General features: G+C 44.8%; 1 protein-coding gene across 3 annotated transcripts in view; it reads left to right on the top strand.

The window, feature by feature from the left end:
• The window catches only part of LOC129810602 (A-kinase anchor protein 2), a 239,817-nt gene that overhangs the window by 33,129 nt on the left and 188,841 nt on the right, over positions 1-17,847 (top strand). The gene's annotated exons all lie outside the window — the stretch shown is intronic.

Below are 17,847 nucleotides of genomic sequence, written 5' to 3'. Positions count from 1 at the left end.
CTCTCAGTATGGTGATAACATTGTATGGTGATAATATAGTATAGTGATAATATGGTATGGTGATAATATGGTATGGTGATAATATGGTATGGTGAGGTCTCTCAGTATGGTGATAACATTGTATGGTGATAATATAGTATAGTGATAATATGGTATGGTGATAATATGGTATGGTGATAATATGGTATGGTGATAATATGGTATGGTGAGGTCTCTCAGTATGGTGATAATATGGTATGTTGATAATATGGCATGGTGATAATATGGTATGGTGATAATATGGTATGGTGAGGTCTCTCAGTATGGTGATAATATGGTATGGTGGTAATATGGTATGGTGATAATATGGTATGGTGAGGTCTCTCAGTATGGTGATAATATGGTATGTTGATAATATGGCATGGTGATAATATGGTATGGTGATAATATGGTATGGTGAGGTCTCTCAGTATGGTGATAATATGGTATGGTAATAATGTGGTATGGTGATAATATGGTATGGTGATAATATGGTATGGTGATAATATGGTATGGTGAGGTCTCTCAGTATGGTGATAACATTGTATGGTGATAATATAGTATAGTGATAATATGGTATGGTGATAATATGGTATGGTGATAATATGGTATGGTGAGGTCTCTCAGTATGGTGATAATATGGTATGTTAATAATATGGTATGGTGATAATATGGTATGGTGATAATATGGTATGGTGATAATATGGTATGGTGATAATATGGTATGGTGAGGTCCCTCAGTATGGTGATAATATGGTATGGTGATAATATGGTATGGTGGTAATATGGTATGGTGATAATATGGTATGGTGAGGTCTCTCAGTATGGTGATAATATGGTATGGTGATAATATGGTATGGTGGTAATATGGTATGGTGATAATATGGTATGGTGAGGTCTCTCAGTATGGTGATAATATGGTATGGTGATAATATGGTATGGTGATCATATGGTATGGTGATAATATGGTATGGTGAGGTCCCTCAGTATTGTATTATTTAGTATGGTGAGGTTCCTGTATTCCTCAGTATGGTGAGGTCCCTGTATTCCTCAGTATGGTGAGGTCCCTCAGTATTGTATTCTTTAGTATGGTGAGGTCCCTGTATTCCTCAGTATGGTGAGGTCCCTCAGTATTGTATTCTTTAGTATGGTGAGGTCCCTCAGTATTTTATTCTTTAGTATGGTGAGGTTCCTGTATTCCTCAGTTTGGTGAGGTTCCTGTATTCCTCAGTATGGTGAGGTCCCTCAGTATTTTATTCTTTAGTATGGTGAGGTCCCTGTATTCCTCAGTATGGTGAGGTCCCTGTATTCCTCAGTATGGTGAGGTCCCTGTATTCCTCAGTATGGTGAGGTTCCTGTATTCCTCAGTATGGTGAGGTCCCTGTATTCCTCAGTATGGTGAGGTCCCTGTATTCCTCAGTATGGTGAGGTCCCTGTATTCCTCAGTATGGTGAGGTCCCTGTATTCCTCAGTATGGTGAGGTCCCTGTATTCCTCAGTATGGTGAGGGTCCTGTATTCCTCAGTATGGTGAGGGTCCTGTATTCCTCAGTATGGTGAGGTCCCTGTATTCCTCAGTATGGTGAGGTCCCTGTATTCCTCAGTATGGTGAGGTTCCTGTATTCCTCAGTATGGTGAGGTCCCTGTATTCCTCAGTATGGTGAGGTCCCTGTATTCCTCAGTATGGTGAGGGTCCCGTATTCCTCAGTATGGTGAGGTCCCTGTATTCCTCAGTATGGTGAGGTCCCTGTATTCCTCAGTATGGTGAGGTCCCTGTATTCCTCAGTATGGTGAGGTTCCTGTATTCCTCAGTATGGTGAGGTCCCTGTATTCCTCAGTATGTTGAGGTCCCTGTATTCCTCAGTATGGTGAGGTTCCTGTATTCCTCAGTATGGTGAGGTTCCTGTATTCCTCAGTATGGTGAGGTCCCTGTATTCCTCAGTATGGTGAGGTCCCTGTATTCCTCAGTATGGTGAGGTCCCTGTATTCCTCAGTATGGTGAGGTCCCTGTATTCCTCAGTATGGTGAGGGTCCTGTATTCCTCAGTATGGTGAGGGTCCTGTATTACTCAGTATGGTGAGGTCCCTGTATTCCTCAGTATGGTGAGGTCCCTGTATTCCTCAGTATGGTGAGGGTCCTGTATTCCTCAGTATGGTGAGGGTCCTGTATTCCTCAGTATGGTGAGGGTCCTGTATTCCTCAGTATGGTGAGGTCCCTGTATTCCTCAGTATGGTGAGGGTCCCGTATTCCTCAGTATGGTGAGGTCCCTGTATTCCTCAGTATGGTGAGGTCCCTGTATTCCTCAGTATGGTGAGGGTCCTGTATTCCTCAGTATGGTGAGATTCCTGTATTCCTCAGTATGGTGAGGTCCCTGTATTCCTCAGTATGGTGAGGTCCCTGTATTCCTCAGTATGGTGAGGTCCCTGTATTCCTCAGTATGGTGAGGTTCTTGGCCATTCCCAGCCCTAGTTGTTACTTCCCATTCTGCGTTGTACATCAACATCCTGTTTGGAAGGCACAACAGCAATACCGCAAAGAATGTGGCAAAGCAATTAACTCTTTGTCCTCAGTACAAAGTGTTATGTTTGGGATAAATCCAATACAACCCATTACTGAGTACTACTCGTCATATTTCCAAGCATAGCGGGTAGGCTTGTAATCTTTAAGGACTTGGGAGTTTTTCAGGATAAAAAAAAGATACGGAATGGAGTTAAGAACAGGCAAAATCCTAGAGGAAAACCTGGTTCAGTCTGCTTTCCACCAGACACTGGGAGATGAATTCACCTTTCAGCAGGACAACCACCTAAAAAAACGATTTGAAATCTACACTTGAGTTGCTTACTAGAAGAAGACAGTGAATGTTTGTGAGTGGCCGAGTTACAATTTTGACTTAAACCTACTTTAGAATCTATGGCAAGAGCTGGAAATTGCTGTCTGATAATAACCAGCAACCAATTAGACAGAGCTTGAAGAATAATGGTCAAATGTTGCACATTCCAGGTGTGGAGACTTACCCAGAAACACTCACAGCTCTTAGAGACTTACCCAGAAACACTCACAGCTCTTAGAGACTTACCCAGAAACACTCACAGCTCTTAGAGACTTACCCAGAAACACTCACAGCTCTTAGAGACTTACCCAGAAACACTCACAGCTCTTAGAGACTTACCCAGAAACACTCACAGCTCTTAGAGACTTACCCAGAAACACTCTCAGCTCTTAGAGACTTACCCAGAAACACTCACAGCTCTTAGAGACTTACCCAGAAACACTCACAGCTCTTAGAGACTTACCCAGAAACACTCACAGCTCTTAGAGACTTACCCAGAAACACTCACAGCTCTTAGAGACTTACCCAGAAACACTCACAGCTCTTAGAGACTTACCCAGAAACACTCACAGCTCTTAGAGACTTACCCAGAAACACTCACAGCTCTTAGAGACTTACCCAGAAACACTCACAGCTCTTAGAGACTTACCCAGAAACACTCACAGCTCTTAGAGACTTACCCAGAAACACTCACAGCTCTTAGAGACTTACCCAGAAACACTCACAGCTCTTAGAGACTTACCCAGAAACACTCACAGCTCTTAGAGACTTACCCAGAAACACTCACAGCTCTTAGAGACTTACCCAGAAACACTCACAGCTCTTAGAGACTTACCCAGAAACACTCACAGCTCTTAGAGACTTACCCAGAAACACTCACAGCTCTTAGAGACTTACCCAGAAACACTCACAGCTCTTAGAGACTTACCCAGAAACACTCACAGCTCTTAGAGACTTACCCAGAAACACTCACAGCTCTTAGAGACTTACCCAGAAACACTCACAGCTCTTAGAGACTTACCCAGAAACACTCTCAGCTCTTAGAGACTGACCCAGAAACACTCTCAGCTCTTAGAGACTTACCCAGAAACACTCACAGCTCTTAGAGACTTACCCAGAAACACTCACAGCTCTTAGAGACTTACCCAGAAACACTCTCAGCTCTTAGAGACTGACCCAGAAACACTCTCAGCTCTTAGAGACTTACCCAGAAACACTCACAGCTCTTAGAGACTTACCCAGAAAGACTCTCAGCTCTTAGAGACTTACCCAGAAAGACTCTCAGCTCTTAGAGACTTACCCAGAAACACTCACAGCTCTTAGAGACTTACCCAGAAACACTCACAGCTCTTAGAGACTTACCCAGAAACACTCACAGCTCTTAGAGACTTACCCAGAAACACTCACAGCTCTTAGAGACTTACCCAGAAACACTCACAGCTCTTAGAGACTTACCCAGAAACACTCACAGCTCTTAGAGACTTACCCAGAAACACTCACAGCTCTTAGAGACTTACCCAGAAACACTCACAGCTCTTAGAGACTTACCCAGAAACACTCTCAGCTCTTAGAGACTGACCCAGAAACACTCTCAGCTCTTAGAGACTTACCCAGAAACACTCACAGCTCTTAGAGACTTACCCAGAAACACTCACAGCTCTTAGAGACTTACCCAGAAACACTCTCAGCTCTTAGAGACTGACCCAGAAACACTCTCAGCTCTTAGAGACTTACCCAGAAACACTCACAGCTCTTAGAGACTTACCCAGAAAGACTCTCAGCTCTTAGAGACTTACCCAGAAAGACTCTCAGCTCTTAGAGACTTACCCAGAAACACTCACAGCTCTTAGAGACTTACCCAGAAACACTCACAGCTCTTAGAGACTTACCCAGAAACACTCACAGCTGTAATCACTCTTAGAGACTTACCCAGAAACACTCACAGCTGTAATCACTCTTAGAGACTTACCCAGAAACACTCTCAGCTCTTAGAGACTGACCCAGAAACACTCTCAGCTCTTAGAGACTTACCCAGAAACACTCACAGCTCTTAGAGACTTACCCAGAAAGACTCTCAGCTCTTAGAGACTTACCCAGAAAGACTCTCAGCTCTTAGAGACTTACCCAGAAACACTCACAGCTCTTAGAGACTTACCCAGAAACACTCACAGCTCTTAGAGACTTACCCAGAAACACTCACAGCTCTTAGAGACTTACCCAGAAACACTCACAGCTCTTAGAGACTTACCCAGAAACACTCACAGCTCTTAGAGACTTACCCAGAAACACTCACAGCTCTTAGAGACTTACCCAGAAACACTCACAGCTCTTAGAGACTTACCCAGAAACACTCACAGCTCTTAGAGACTTACCCAGAAACACTCTCAGCTCTTAGAGACTGACCCAGAAACACTCTCAGCTCTTAGAGACTTACCCAGAAACACTCACAGCTCTTAGAGACTTACCCAGAAACACTCACAGCTCTTAGAGACTTACCCAGAAACACTCTCAGCTCTTAGAGACTGACCCAGAAACACTCTCAGCTCTTAGAGACTTACCCAGAAACACTCACAGCTCTTAGAGACTTACCCAGAAAGACTCTCAGCTCTTAGAGACTTACCCAGAAAGACTCTCAGCTCTTAGAGACTTACCCAGAAACACTCACAGCTCTTAGAGACTTACCCAGAAACACTCACAGCTCTTAGAGACTTACCCAGAAACACTCACAGCTGTAATCACTCTTAGAGACTTACCCAGAAACACTCACAGCTGTAATCACTCTTAGAGACTTACCCAGAAACACTCACAGCTCTTAGAGACTTACCCAAAAACACTCACAGCTCTTAGAGACTTACCCAGAAACACTCACAGCTCTTAGAGACTTACCCAGAAACACTCACAGCTCTTAGAGACTTACCCAGAAACACTCACAGCTCTTAGAGACTTACCCAGAAACACTCACAGCTCTTAGAGACTTACCCAGAAACACTCACAGCTCTTAGAGACTTACCCAGAAACACTCTCAGCTCTTAGAGACTGACCCAGAAACACTCTCAGCTCTTAGAGACTTACCCAGAAACACTCACAGCTCTTAGAGACTTACCCAGAAACACTCACAGCTCTTAGAGACTTACCCAGAAACACTCTCAGCTCTTAGAGACTGACCCAGAAACACTCTCAGCTCTTAGAGACTTACCCAGAAACACTCACAGCTCTTAGAGACTTACCCAGAAAGACTCTCAGCTCTTAGAGACTTACCCAGAAAGACTCTCAGCTCTTAGAGACTTACCCAGAAACACTCACAGCTCTTAGAGACTTACCCAGAAACACTCACAGCTCTTAGAGACTTACCCAGAAACACTCACAGCTGTAATCACTCTTAGAGACTTACCCAGAAACACTCACAGCTGTAATCACTCTTAGAGACTTACCCAGAAACACTCACAGCTCTTAGAGACTTACCCAGAAACACTCACAGCTCTTAGAGACTTACCCAGAAACACTCACAGCTCTTAGAGACTTACCCAGAAACACTCACAGCTCTTAGAGACTTACCCAGAAACACTCACAGCTCTTAGAGACTTACCCAGAAACACTCTCAGCTCTTAGAGACTGACCCAGAAACACTCTCAGCTCTTAGAGACTTACCCAGAAACACTCACAGCTCTTAGAGACTTACCCAGAAACACTCACAGCTCTTAGAGACTTACCCAGAAACACTCTCAGCTCTTAGAGACTGACCCAGAAACACTCTCAGCTCTTAGAGACTTACCCAGAAACACTCACAGCTCTTAGAGACTTACCCAGAAAGACTCTCAGCTCTTAGAGACTTACCCAGAAAGACTCTCAGCTCTTAGAGACTTACCCAGAAACACTCACAGCTCTTAGAGACTTACCCAGAAACACTCACAGCTCTTAGAGACTTACCCAGAAACACTCACAGCTGTAATCACTCTTAGAGACTTACCCAGAAACACTCACAGCTGTAATCACTCTTAGAGACTTACCCAGAAACACTCACAGCTCTTAGAGACTTACCCAGAAACACTCACAGCTCTTAGAGACTTACCCAGAAACACTCACAGCTCTTAGAGACTTACCCAGAAACACTCACAGCTCTTAGAGACTTACCCAGAAACACTCACAGCTCTTAGAGACTTACCCAGAAACACTCACAGCTCTTAGAGACTTACCCAGAAACACTCACAGCTCTTAGAGACTTACCCAGAAACACTCACAGCTCTTAGAGACTTACCCAGAAACACTCACAGCTCTTAGAGACTTACCCAGAAAGACTCACAGCTCTTAGAGACTTACCCAGAAAGACTCACAGCTCTTAGAGACTTACCCAGAAAGACTCACAGCTCTTAGAGACTTACCCAGAAAGACTCTCAGCTCTTAGAGACTTACCCAGAAAGACTCTCAGCTCTTAGAGACTTACCCAGAAACACTCTCAGCTCTTAGAGACTTACCCAGAAAGACTCTCAGCTCTTAGAGACTTACCCAGAAAGACTCACAGCTCTTAGAGACTTACCCAGAAAGACTCTCAGCTCTTAGAGACTTACCCAGAAAGACTCACAGCTCTTAGAGACTTACCCAGAAAGACTCACAGCTCTTAGAGACTTACCCAGAAAGACACACAGCTGTAATCACTGCCAAAGACTCTTCTCCAAAGTATTGACTCAGGGGTGTGAATACTTATGTAAATTAGATATTTCTGTATTTCATTTTCAGAAATGTGTAAAAACATGTTTTCAAATGTGTCATTATAGGAGAGAGAGAGAGAGAGAGAGAGAGAGAGAGAGAGAGAGAGAGAGAGAGAGAGAGAGAGAGAGAGAGAGAGACAGAGAGAGAGAGGGAGAGAGAGAGAGAGAGACAGAGAGAGAGAGAGAGAGAGAGAGAGAGAGAGAGAGAGAGAGAGAGCAGAGAGAGAGAGAGAGAGAGAGAGAGAGAGAGAGAGAGAGAGAGAGAGAGAGAGAGAGAGAGAGAGAGAGAGAGAGAGAGAGAGAGAGAGAGAGAGAGAGAGAGACAGAGAGAGAGAGAGAGAGAGAGAGAGAGAGAGAGAGAGAGAGAGAGAGAGAGAGAGAGAGAGAGAGCCTGTATGAGTAGAACCGAGCCATTTAGAACCGAGCCCTGTATGAGTAGAACCGAGCCCTTTAGATCCGAGCCCTGTATGAGTAGAACCGAGCCCTTTAGAACCGAGCCCTGTATGAGTAGAACCAAGCCCTTTAGATCCGAGCCCTGTATGAGTAGAACCGAGCCCTTTAGAACCGAGCCCTGTATGAGTAGAACCGAGCCCTTTAGAACCGAGCCCTGTATGAGTAGAACCGAGCCCTTTAGAACCGAGCCCTGTATGAGTAGAACCGAGCCCTTTAGATCCGAGCCCTGTATGAGTAGAACCGAGCCCTTTAGATCCGAGCCCTGTATGAGTAGAACCGAGCCCTTTAGAACCGAGCCCTGTATGAGTAGAACCGAGCCCTTTAGAACCGAGCCCTGTATGAGTAGAACCGAGCCCTTTAGAACCGAGCCCTGTATGAGTAGAACCGAGCCCTTTAGATCCGAGCCCTGTATGAGTAGAACCGAGCCCTTTAGATCCGAGCCCTGTATGAGTAGAACCGAGCCCTTTAGAACCGAGCCCTGTATGATTAGAACCGAGCCCTTTAGAACCGAGCCCTGTATGAGTAGAACCGAGCCATTTAGAACTGAGCCCTGTATGAGTAGAACCGAGCCCTGTATGAGTAGAACCGAGCCCTGTATGAGTAGAACCGAGCCCTTTAGATCCGAGCACTCAGGCTAGATTTAATCCACAACCAAAGGGAAGATCGACTGGCTGGTTGTCATACATGATAGTTTCCATTCATACTTTTCAGGTTTGTTATAGTTTAGTAGTTACACACTCCTTTCCTCCCCTCCTTTCCTTTCCTTTTCTCCCCTCCTCCCCTCCCCTCTCCCTGCCTCCCGCCATCTATCTCCCTCCCCTCCCCTTTCCTCCCCTCCCCTCCCCTCGCCTCCTCTCTTCTCCCTCCCCTCCCCTCCCCTCCTCTCTTCTCCCTCCCCTCCCCTCTCCTCCTCCCCCTCCTCTCTCTTTCCCCCTCCTTAACTCTCTTCCCTCTCCTCCCTTCCCCCGTCTCCCTTTCCTCTCCTCTCTTCTCTTCCCCCTCTCCTCCACCCTTCTCTCCTCTCCTCTCGTCCCCCTCCTCCCCTCTCATCTCCTCCTCCCCTCTTATCTCCTCCACCTCACCTCCACCCTTCTCTCCTCTCGTCCCTCTCTCTTCCCTCTCCCCCTCCTCTCCTCCCCCCTCCTCTCTTCTTCTCTCCCTTTGACACACCCTAACCCTAACCCCTCTCTCTCTCTCAAAGTGAGAGGTACCATGTACCCCAGTCCCCAGCTGACTGAATGATTAGGGCATAAATAATGTCCATGTGGTCCTACCATTATAAACCAACAAACCAGCTGCTATTGAGGGTCATAGGTTCATCACATATGCTGCCGCTACTCTGTTTATGATATATCCTGTTACCTAGTCACCTTACCCCCTATACATGTCTACCTCTATCACTCCAAATCACATTTTATTTGTCACATACACGTGGTGTGCAGATCTTAATGCGAGTGTAGCGAAATGCTTGTGCTTCTAGTTCCGACCGTGCGGTAATATCTAACAAGTAATCTAACAATTTCACAACAACTACCTTATACACACAAGTGTAAAGGAATGAGTAAGAATATGTACATACAGTTGAAGTTGGAAGATTACATACACTTAGGTTGGAGTCATTAAAACTTGTTTTTCAACCACTCCACAATTTTCTTGTTAACAAACTATAGTTTTGGCAAGTCGGTTAGGACATCCACTTTGTGCATGACACAAGTAATTTTTCCAACAATTGTTAAAGACAGATTATTTCACTTATAATTCATTGTATCAAAATTCTAGTGGGTCAGAAGTTTACATACACTAAGTTGACTGTGTCTTTAAACAGCTTGGAAAATTTCAGAAAATTATGTCATGGCTTTAAAAGCTTCTGATAGGCTAATTGACATAATTTTAGTCAATTGGAGGTGTACCTGTGGATGTATTTCAAGGCCTACCTTCAAACTCAGCGCCTATTTGATTGACATCATGGGAAAATAAAAATATATCACATGGTACCTTCAGGAGTTTGGAAATTGCTCCCAAGGATGAACCAGACTTCTGGAGGTCTTGGCTGATTTCTTTTGATTTTTTCCATCACAGTGCCATATACTAAGTCATTACAGTGCCATCACATCACAGTGCCATATACTAAGTCATTACAGTGCCATCACATCACAGGACCGTATACTAAGTCATTACAGTGCCATCACATCACAGGGTCGTATGCTAAGTCATTACAGTGCCATCACATCACAGGGACGTATACTAAGTCATTACAGTGCCATCACATCACAGGACCGTATACTAAGTCATTACAGTGCCATCACATCACAGGGTCGTATACTAAGTCATTACAGTGCCATCACATCACAGGGACTTATACTAAGTCATTACAGTGCCATCACATCACAGGGCCGTATACTAAGTCATTACAGTGCCATCACATCACAGTGCCATATACTAAGTCATTACAGTGCCATCACATCACAGGGTCGTATACTAAGTCATTACAGTGCCATCACATCACAGGGTCGTATACTAAGTCATTACAGTGCCATCACATCACAGGGCCGTATACTAAGTCATTACAGTGCCATCACATCACAGTGCCATATACTAAGTCATTACAGTGCCATCACATCACAGGACCGTATACTAAGTCATTACAGTGCCATCACATCACAGTGCCATATACTAAGTCATTACAGTGCCATCACATCACAGTGCCATATACTAAGTCATTACAGTGCCATCACATCACAGGACCGTATGCTAAGTCATTACAGTGCCATCACATCACAGGGTCGTATACTAAGTCATTACAGTGCCATCACATCACAGGGCCGTATACTAAGTCATTACAGTGCCATCACATCACAGTGCCATATACTAAGTCATTACAGTGCCATCACATCACAGGGACGTATACTAAGTCATTACAGTGCCATCACATCACAGGGCCGTATACTAAGTCATTACAGTGCCATCACATCACAGTGCCATATACTAAGTCATTACAGTGCCATCACATCACAGGGCCGTATACTAAGTCATTACAGTGCCATCACTTCAGTGGCGTAGTACAGTTCATTATTATATTATATTATTATATTTTTATATATTATATTTGTTTCATTATTTTTAGTGGGGGGTTTGGGTAGAGAGATAAATGTGCAGTTTGATAGTTATTCTAAAGTTATTTTACACATTCTGCCAAGAGGCTAAGACATATTTTGTTCAGTTCTAATTACTAGAGCTCTGTAGAGGCAGCATAATGTATTCACTAGAGCTCTGTAGAGGCAGCATAGTGTAACCACTAGAGCTCTGTAGAGGCAGCATAGTGTAACCACTAGAGCTCTGTAGAGGCAGCATAGTGTAACCACTAGAGCTCTGTAGAGGCAGCATAGTGTAACCACTAGAGCTCTATAGAGGCAGCATAGTGTAACCACTAGAGCTCTGTAGAGGCAGCATAGTGTAACCACTAGAGCTCTGTAGAGGCAGCATAGTGTAACCACTAGAGCTCTGTAGAGGCAGCATAGTGTAATCACTAGAGCTCTGTAGAGGCAGCATAGTGTAACCACTAGAGCTCTATAGAGGCAGCATAGTGTAACCACTAGAGCTCTGTAGAGGCAGCATAGTGTAACCACTAGAGCTCTGTAGAGGTAGCATAGTGTAACCACTAGAGCTCTGTAGAGGCAGCATAGTGTAACCACTAGAGCTCTGTAGAGGCAGCATAGTGTATTCACTAGAGCTCTGTAGAGGTAGCATAGTGTAACCACTAGAGCTCTGTAGAGGCAGCATAGTGTAACCACTAGAGCTCTGTAGAGGCAGCATAGTGTAACCACTAGAGCTCTGTAGAGGCAGCATAGTGTAATCACTAGAGCTCTGTAGAGGCAGCATAGTGTAACCACTAGAGCTCTGTAGAGGCAGCATAGTGTAACCACTAGAGCTCTGTAGAGGCAGCATAGTGTAACCACTAGAGCTCTGTAGAGGCAGCATAGTGTAATCACTAGAGCTCTGTAGAGGCAGCATAGTGTAACCACTAGAGCTCTGTAGAGGCAGCATAGTGTAACCACTAGAGCTCTGTAGAGGCAGCATAGTGTAACCACTAGAGCTCTGTAGAGGCAGCATAGTGTATTCACTAGAGCTCTGTAGAGGCAGCATAGTGTAACCACTAGAGCTCTGTAGAGGCAGCATAGTGTAACCACTAGAGCTCTGTAGAGGTAGCATAGTGTAACCACTAGAGCTCTGTAGAGGCAGCATAGTGTAACCACTAGAGCTCTGTAGAGGCAGCATAGTGTAACCACTAGAGCTCTGTAGAGGCAGCATAGTGTCATCACTAGAGCTCTGTAGAGGCAGCATAGTGTAATCACTAGAGCTCTGTAGAGGCAGCATAGTGTAACCACTAGAGCTCTATAGAGGCAGCATAGTGTAACCACTAGAGCTCTGTAGAGGCAGCATAGTGTAACCACTAGAGCTCTGTAGAGGCAGCATAGTGTAACCACTAGAGCTCTGTAGAGGCAGCATAGTGTAACCACTAGAGCTCTGTAGAGGCAGCATAGTGTAACCACTAGAGCTCTGTAGAGGCAGCATAGTGTAATCACTAGAGCTCTGTAGAGGCAGCATAGTGTCATCACTAGAGCTCTGTAGAGGCAGCATAGTGTAATCACTAGAGCTCTGTAGAGGCAGCATAGTGTAACCACTAGAGCTCTATAGAGGCAGCATAGTGTAACCACTAGAGCTCTGTAGAGGCAGCATAGTGTAACCACTAGAGCTCTGTAGAGGCAGCATAGTGTAACCACTAGAGCTCTGTAGAGGCAGCATAGTGTAACCACTAGAGCTCTGTAGAGGCAGCATAGTGTAACCACTAGAGCTCTGTAGAGGCAGCATAGTGTAATCACTAGAGCTCTGTAGAGGCAGCATAGTGTAACCACTAGAGCTCTGTAGAGGCAATATAGTGTTCCCTTTATAACTGCTGTTGCTGCTGCTGTTTGTTTATTTTTTATTTTTTTTATTTCACCTTTATTTAACCAGGTAGGCTAGTTGAGAACAAGTTCTCATTTGCAACTGCGACCTGGCCAAGATAAAGCATAGCAGTGTGAACAGACAACACAGAGTTACACATGGAGTAAACAATAAACAAGTCAATAACATGGTAGAAAAAAGAGAATCTATATACAATGTGTGCAAAAGGCATGAGGTAGGCAATAAATCGAATAATTACAATTTAGCAGATTAACACTGGAGTGATAAATCATCAGATGATCATGTGCAAGAAGAGATACTGGTACTGGTGTGCAAAAGAGCAGAAAAGTAAATAAATAAAAGCAGTATGGGGGGTGAGGTAGGTAAATTGGGTGGGTAGTTTACAGATGGACTATGTACAGCTGCAGCGATCGGTTAGCTGCTCGGATAGCAGATTTTTAAAGTTCTTGAGGGAGATAAAAGTCTCCAACTTCAGAGATTTTTGCAATTCGTTCCAGTCGCAGGCAGCAGAGAACTGGAAGGAAAGGCGTCCAAATGAGGTTTTAGCTTTAGGGATGATCAGTGAGATACACCTGCTGAGATACACCACCTGCTTGTATCCTGAACACATAATTATCCTAAACCCCAATGATGTGTGTACCAAATGGCATCCTATGCCCTGTATAGGGGCACTACGCTATGGCCCTGGTCTAAAGTAGTGCACTATATAGGGAATAGGGTTCCATAAGGCTCTGGTCTAAAGTAGTGCACTATATAGGGAATAGGGTTCTATAGGGCCCTGGTCTAAAGTAGTGTACTATATAGGGAATAGGGTTCTATAGGGCCCTGGTCTAAAGTAGTGCACTACATAGGGAATAGGACACCATTTGCGATGCAGGAGTTGGAGTTACCCTGTGTTTTGTTGCTCAGCCTAAACCTCAGTCAGAGAGAAGCACAGCTCTCATAGGCTGCTGGGACGCCTGGGTTCAAATACTATCGTGCCAGATATGTGGGGGTTGCATTTTTGTGACATATCTATTAAGTTTCATTGCAACAGGCTCTTTCCAGCACAGATAAAGTATTGGAAATTACTTCACATAGTATTTGAAAGCAGTTTTAGTCAGCGGCGGCTTTGGGAAGAGACAAGATCTCTGTTATCGTTAGAGGGCCACTCTGCGTTTTTTACAGATGGTCCAATCAGTGAAGAGCTCCTCTCCCTCCATAGCTCAAATTACAGTAACTGGCCCCGGGGTCACTGGTTTTAGTAAGGGAGGGGCCAGGGGAGCTGCAGGCAGGCCTCTCTCTCCTCTCTTCTCCTGGGTGTTTGCAGAGAGCACTCTGACATGTTGTCACAGATTACTTCAGATCCTTGGCCTCCTTTGTCACCACCCCCCCTTCCTACCCTCATCCTTCCACAACAGAGCCTCTGTTTTGTCTTTTGGGCTAGGGATAGGAGCTACAGGGCAGAAGGGACTACACGGCAGGCGTTATGGGGAAAGGGGATCATTTTTAGCAACAGCTGTCACTCTTGGCCTTCTCTACCGTCCTGCCAGACATAGTTTAGTTTGAGGGGGTTGGGGCCGTAGAGAATGTGTAACGGAGATAACATTCCAAACTCACTCCCAAGATTGAAATGTGTCCACTCCCGCTATCGAAGCGCGCTACCCGGTTCTTTAGCGTAATTGACTCAGACGCTGTCAAGCTGGCGGTCATGATGTCAATGTGTGTCTGCGAGACAGAGGTCATGTGTCATGGCTGGAGCCCAGTAAGAGACAGGGACAAAGAAGTAGGTAACACTGTTAAAGGGTGTATGAAGGGTGTATGAAGGGTGTATGAAGGGTGTATGAAGGGTGTATAAAGGGTGTATGAAGGGTGTATGAAGGGTGTATAAAGGGTGTATAAAGGGTGTATGAAGGGTGTATGAAGGGTGTATAAATGGTGTATAAAGGGTGTATGAAGGGTGAATAAAGGGTGTATAAAGGGTGTATAAAGGGTGTATAAAGGGTGTATGAAGGGTGTATAAAGGGTGTATAAAGGGTGTATGAAGGGTGTATAAAGGGTGTATGAAGGGTGTATAAATGGTGTATAAAGGGTGTATGAAGGGTGTATAAATGGTGTATAAAGGGTGTATAAAGGGTGTATAAAGGGTGTATGAAGGGTGTATGAAGTGTGTATGAAGGGTGTATGAATGGTGTATAAAGGGTGTATAAAGGGTGTATGAAGGGTGTTTATGAAACATTCTAACACAACTGTTCCACAAAACAACTCAACAACCACCCAGTAGTCTTCTCATTTCACCTCATAAAAATAAATAAAAATACAATGAATGTTGAAGAGACATTCTGAAAAATACTGTGTCTGGAAGTCTGGCAGTTTCTCCGTGACGTCACTGAGGGATCCACCGGCTAAACTGGTGGCAGAGGAATCAATACGTGGCACTGCAAATATGATGTGTTCATCATTTTACCTGACGTAGATATCCTGCAAAGTTATTTTTCAAACAAAATGTTCTGACACAATAGGCCAGTAGTCAAAATGACATGTCACTACGTGTTTTAGATCAGATGTCAACGTCGATAGAGAGATAACGTAGATGACTAGGCAAGTTATCGACCTATTTGTTACAAGAGCTTTTATATCATGATAACACAGTTATGTTCTGTCAAATCTGAGAGGCTGGGATGTATTGACCAGGGGACGTTCATTCCACAAACAACACGTTTTACTGTCCAACAGTAGCCCAAAAGGGTTCCCAACCTTTTTCACACAGGGTCCCCTTTTTCATGTTTCAAAATTTTTTATTTTTGTTTATTGAGATACCCTTACAGTGCATTCGGAAAGTATTCAGACCCCTGGACTTTCTCCACATTTTGTTAAGTTACAGCCTTATTCTAAAATGGATTTACAAAAAATACTCATCAATCTACACACAATACCCCATGATGACATCACAATACCCCATGATGACATCACAATACCCCATGATGACATCACAATACCCCATGATGACATCACAATACCCCATAATGACATCTCATTACCCCATAATGACAAAGCAAAAACAGGTTTTTAGAAATCTTTGCAAATGTATTATAAAAAATTAAAAAAATTAAATAACACATTTCTAAGTTTTCAGACCATTTACTCAGTACTTTGTTGAAACACCTTTGGCAGCGATTACAGCCTTGAGTCTTCCTGGGTATGTTGCTACAAGCTTGGCACACCTGTATTTGGGGAGTTTCTCCCATTCTTCTCTGCAGATCCTCTCAAGCTCTATCAGGTTGGATGGGGAGTGTCGCTGCACAGCTATTTTCATGTCTTTCCAGAGATGTTCGATCGGGTTAAAGTCTGGACTCAAGGATACTCAGAGACTTGTCCCGAAGTCACTCCTGCGTTGTCTTGGCTGTGTGCTTAGGAACATTGTCCTGTTGGAAGGTGAACCTTCGCCCCAGTCTGAGATCCTGAGCGTTCTGGAGCAGGCTTTCATCAGTAATGACTCTCTACTTTGCTCCGTTCATCTTTCCCTCTATCCTGACTAGTCTCCCAGTCCTTGTCGTTGAAAAACATCCCCACATCATGATGCTGCCACCACCATGTTTCACCGTAGGGATGGTATTGGCAAGGTGATGAGTGGTGTCTGGTTTCCTCCAGATGTGACAATTGGCATTCAGGCCAGAGAATCTTGTTTCTGATGGTCTGAGAGTCTTTTAGGTGCCTTTTGGCTAACTCCAAGCGGGCTGTCATGTGCCTTTTACTGAGGAGTGGCTTCCGTCTGGCCACTCTACCATAAAGCCCTGATTGGTAGGGTGCTGCAGAGGTGGTTGTCCTTCTGGAAGGTTCTCCCATCTCCACAGAGGAACTCTAGAGCTCTGTCAGAGTGACCATCTGGTTCTTGGTCACTTCCCTGACCAAGGCCCTTCTCGCCAGATTGCTCAGTTTGGCCAGGCAGCCAGCTCTAAGAAGAGTCTTGGTGGTTCCAAACTTCTTCCATTTCAGAATGATGGAGGCCACTGTGTTCTTGGGGACCTTCAATGCTGCAGAAATGTTTTGGTACCCTTCCCCAGATCTGTGCCTCGACACAATCCTGTTTCGGAGTTCTACGGACAATTCCTTCGACCTCATGGCTTGGTTTTTTCTCTGACGTGCACTGTCAACTGTATGACCTTATATAGACAGGTGTGTGCCTTTCCAAATCATGGCCAATCAATTGAATCTTTTGTAACTTTGTAACACAATTTCTTTTGGAAAAAGTCAAGGGGTGTTACTACTTTGTGAAGGCCATGGTTTCTGAAAACTCCGAAAACATATTATTCAAGTCATTATTGAAGGGCACTGTGCCCAAACAAGGCAGAGAGAAAGAGGAGTTGGAAGTCCACGGGACCGCTGGGAACCGGGGCGATAGGTTCTTACCTCCTAGCTTGGCAGAGAACAAGGCAGAGAGAAAGAGGAGTTGGAAGTCCACGGGACCGCTGGGAACCGGGGCGATAGGTTCTTACCTCCTAGCTTGGCAGAGAACAAGGCAGAGAGAAAGAGGAGTTGGAAGTCCACGGGACCGCTGGGAACCGGGGCGATAGGTTCTTACCTCCTAGCTTGGCAGAGAACAAGGCAGAGAGAAAGAGGAGTTGGAAGTCCACGGGACCGCTGGGAACCGGGGCGATAGGTTCTTACCTCCTAGCTTGGCAGAGAACAAGGCAGAGAGAAAGAGGAGTTGGAAGTCCACGGGACCGCTGGGAACCGGGGCGATAGGTTCTTACCTCCTAGCTTGGCAGAGAACAAGGCAGAGAGAAAGAGGAGTTGGAAGTCCACGGGACCGCTGGGAACCGGGGCGATAGGTTCTTACCTCCTAGCTTGGCAGAGAACAAGGCAGAGAGAAAGAGGAGTTGGAAGTCCACGGGACC

This window comes from Salvelinus fontinalis, chromosome 2 (genome assembly GCF_029448725.1).
Source record: "Salvelinus fontinalis isolate EN_2023a chromosome 2, ASM2944872v1, whole genome shotgun sequence".
Classification (NCBI taxonomy): Eukaryota; Metazoa; Chordata; class Actinopteri; order Salmoniformes; family Salmonidae; genus Salvelinus; species Salvelinus fontinalis.
The sequence above is the reverse complement of the archived record's forward strand: the minus strand, read 5'-3'. Positions and strand labels throughout refer to the sequence as shown.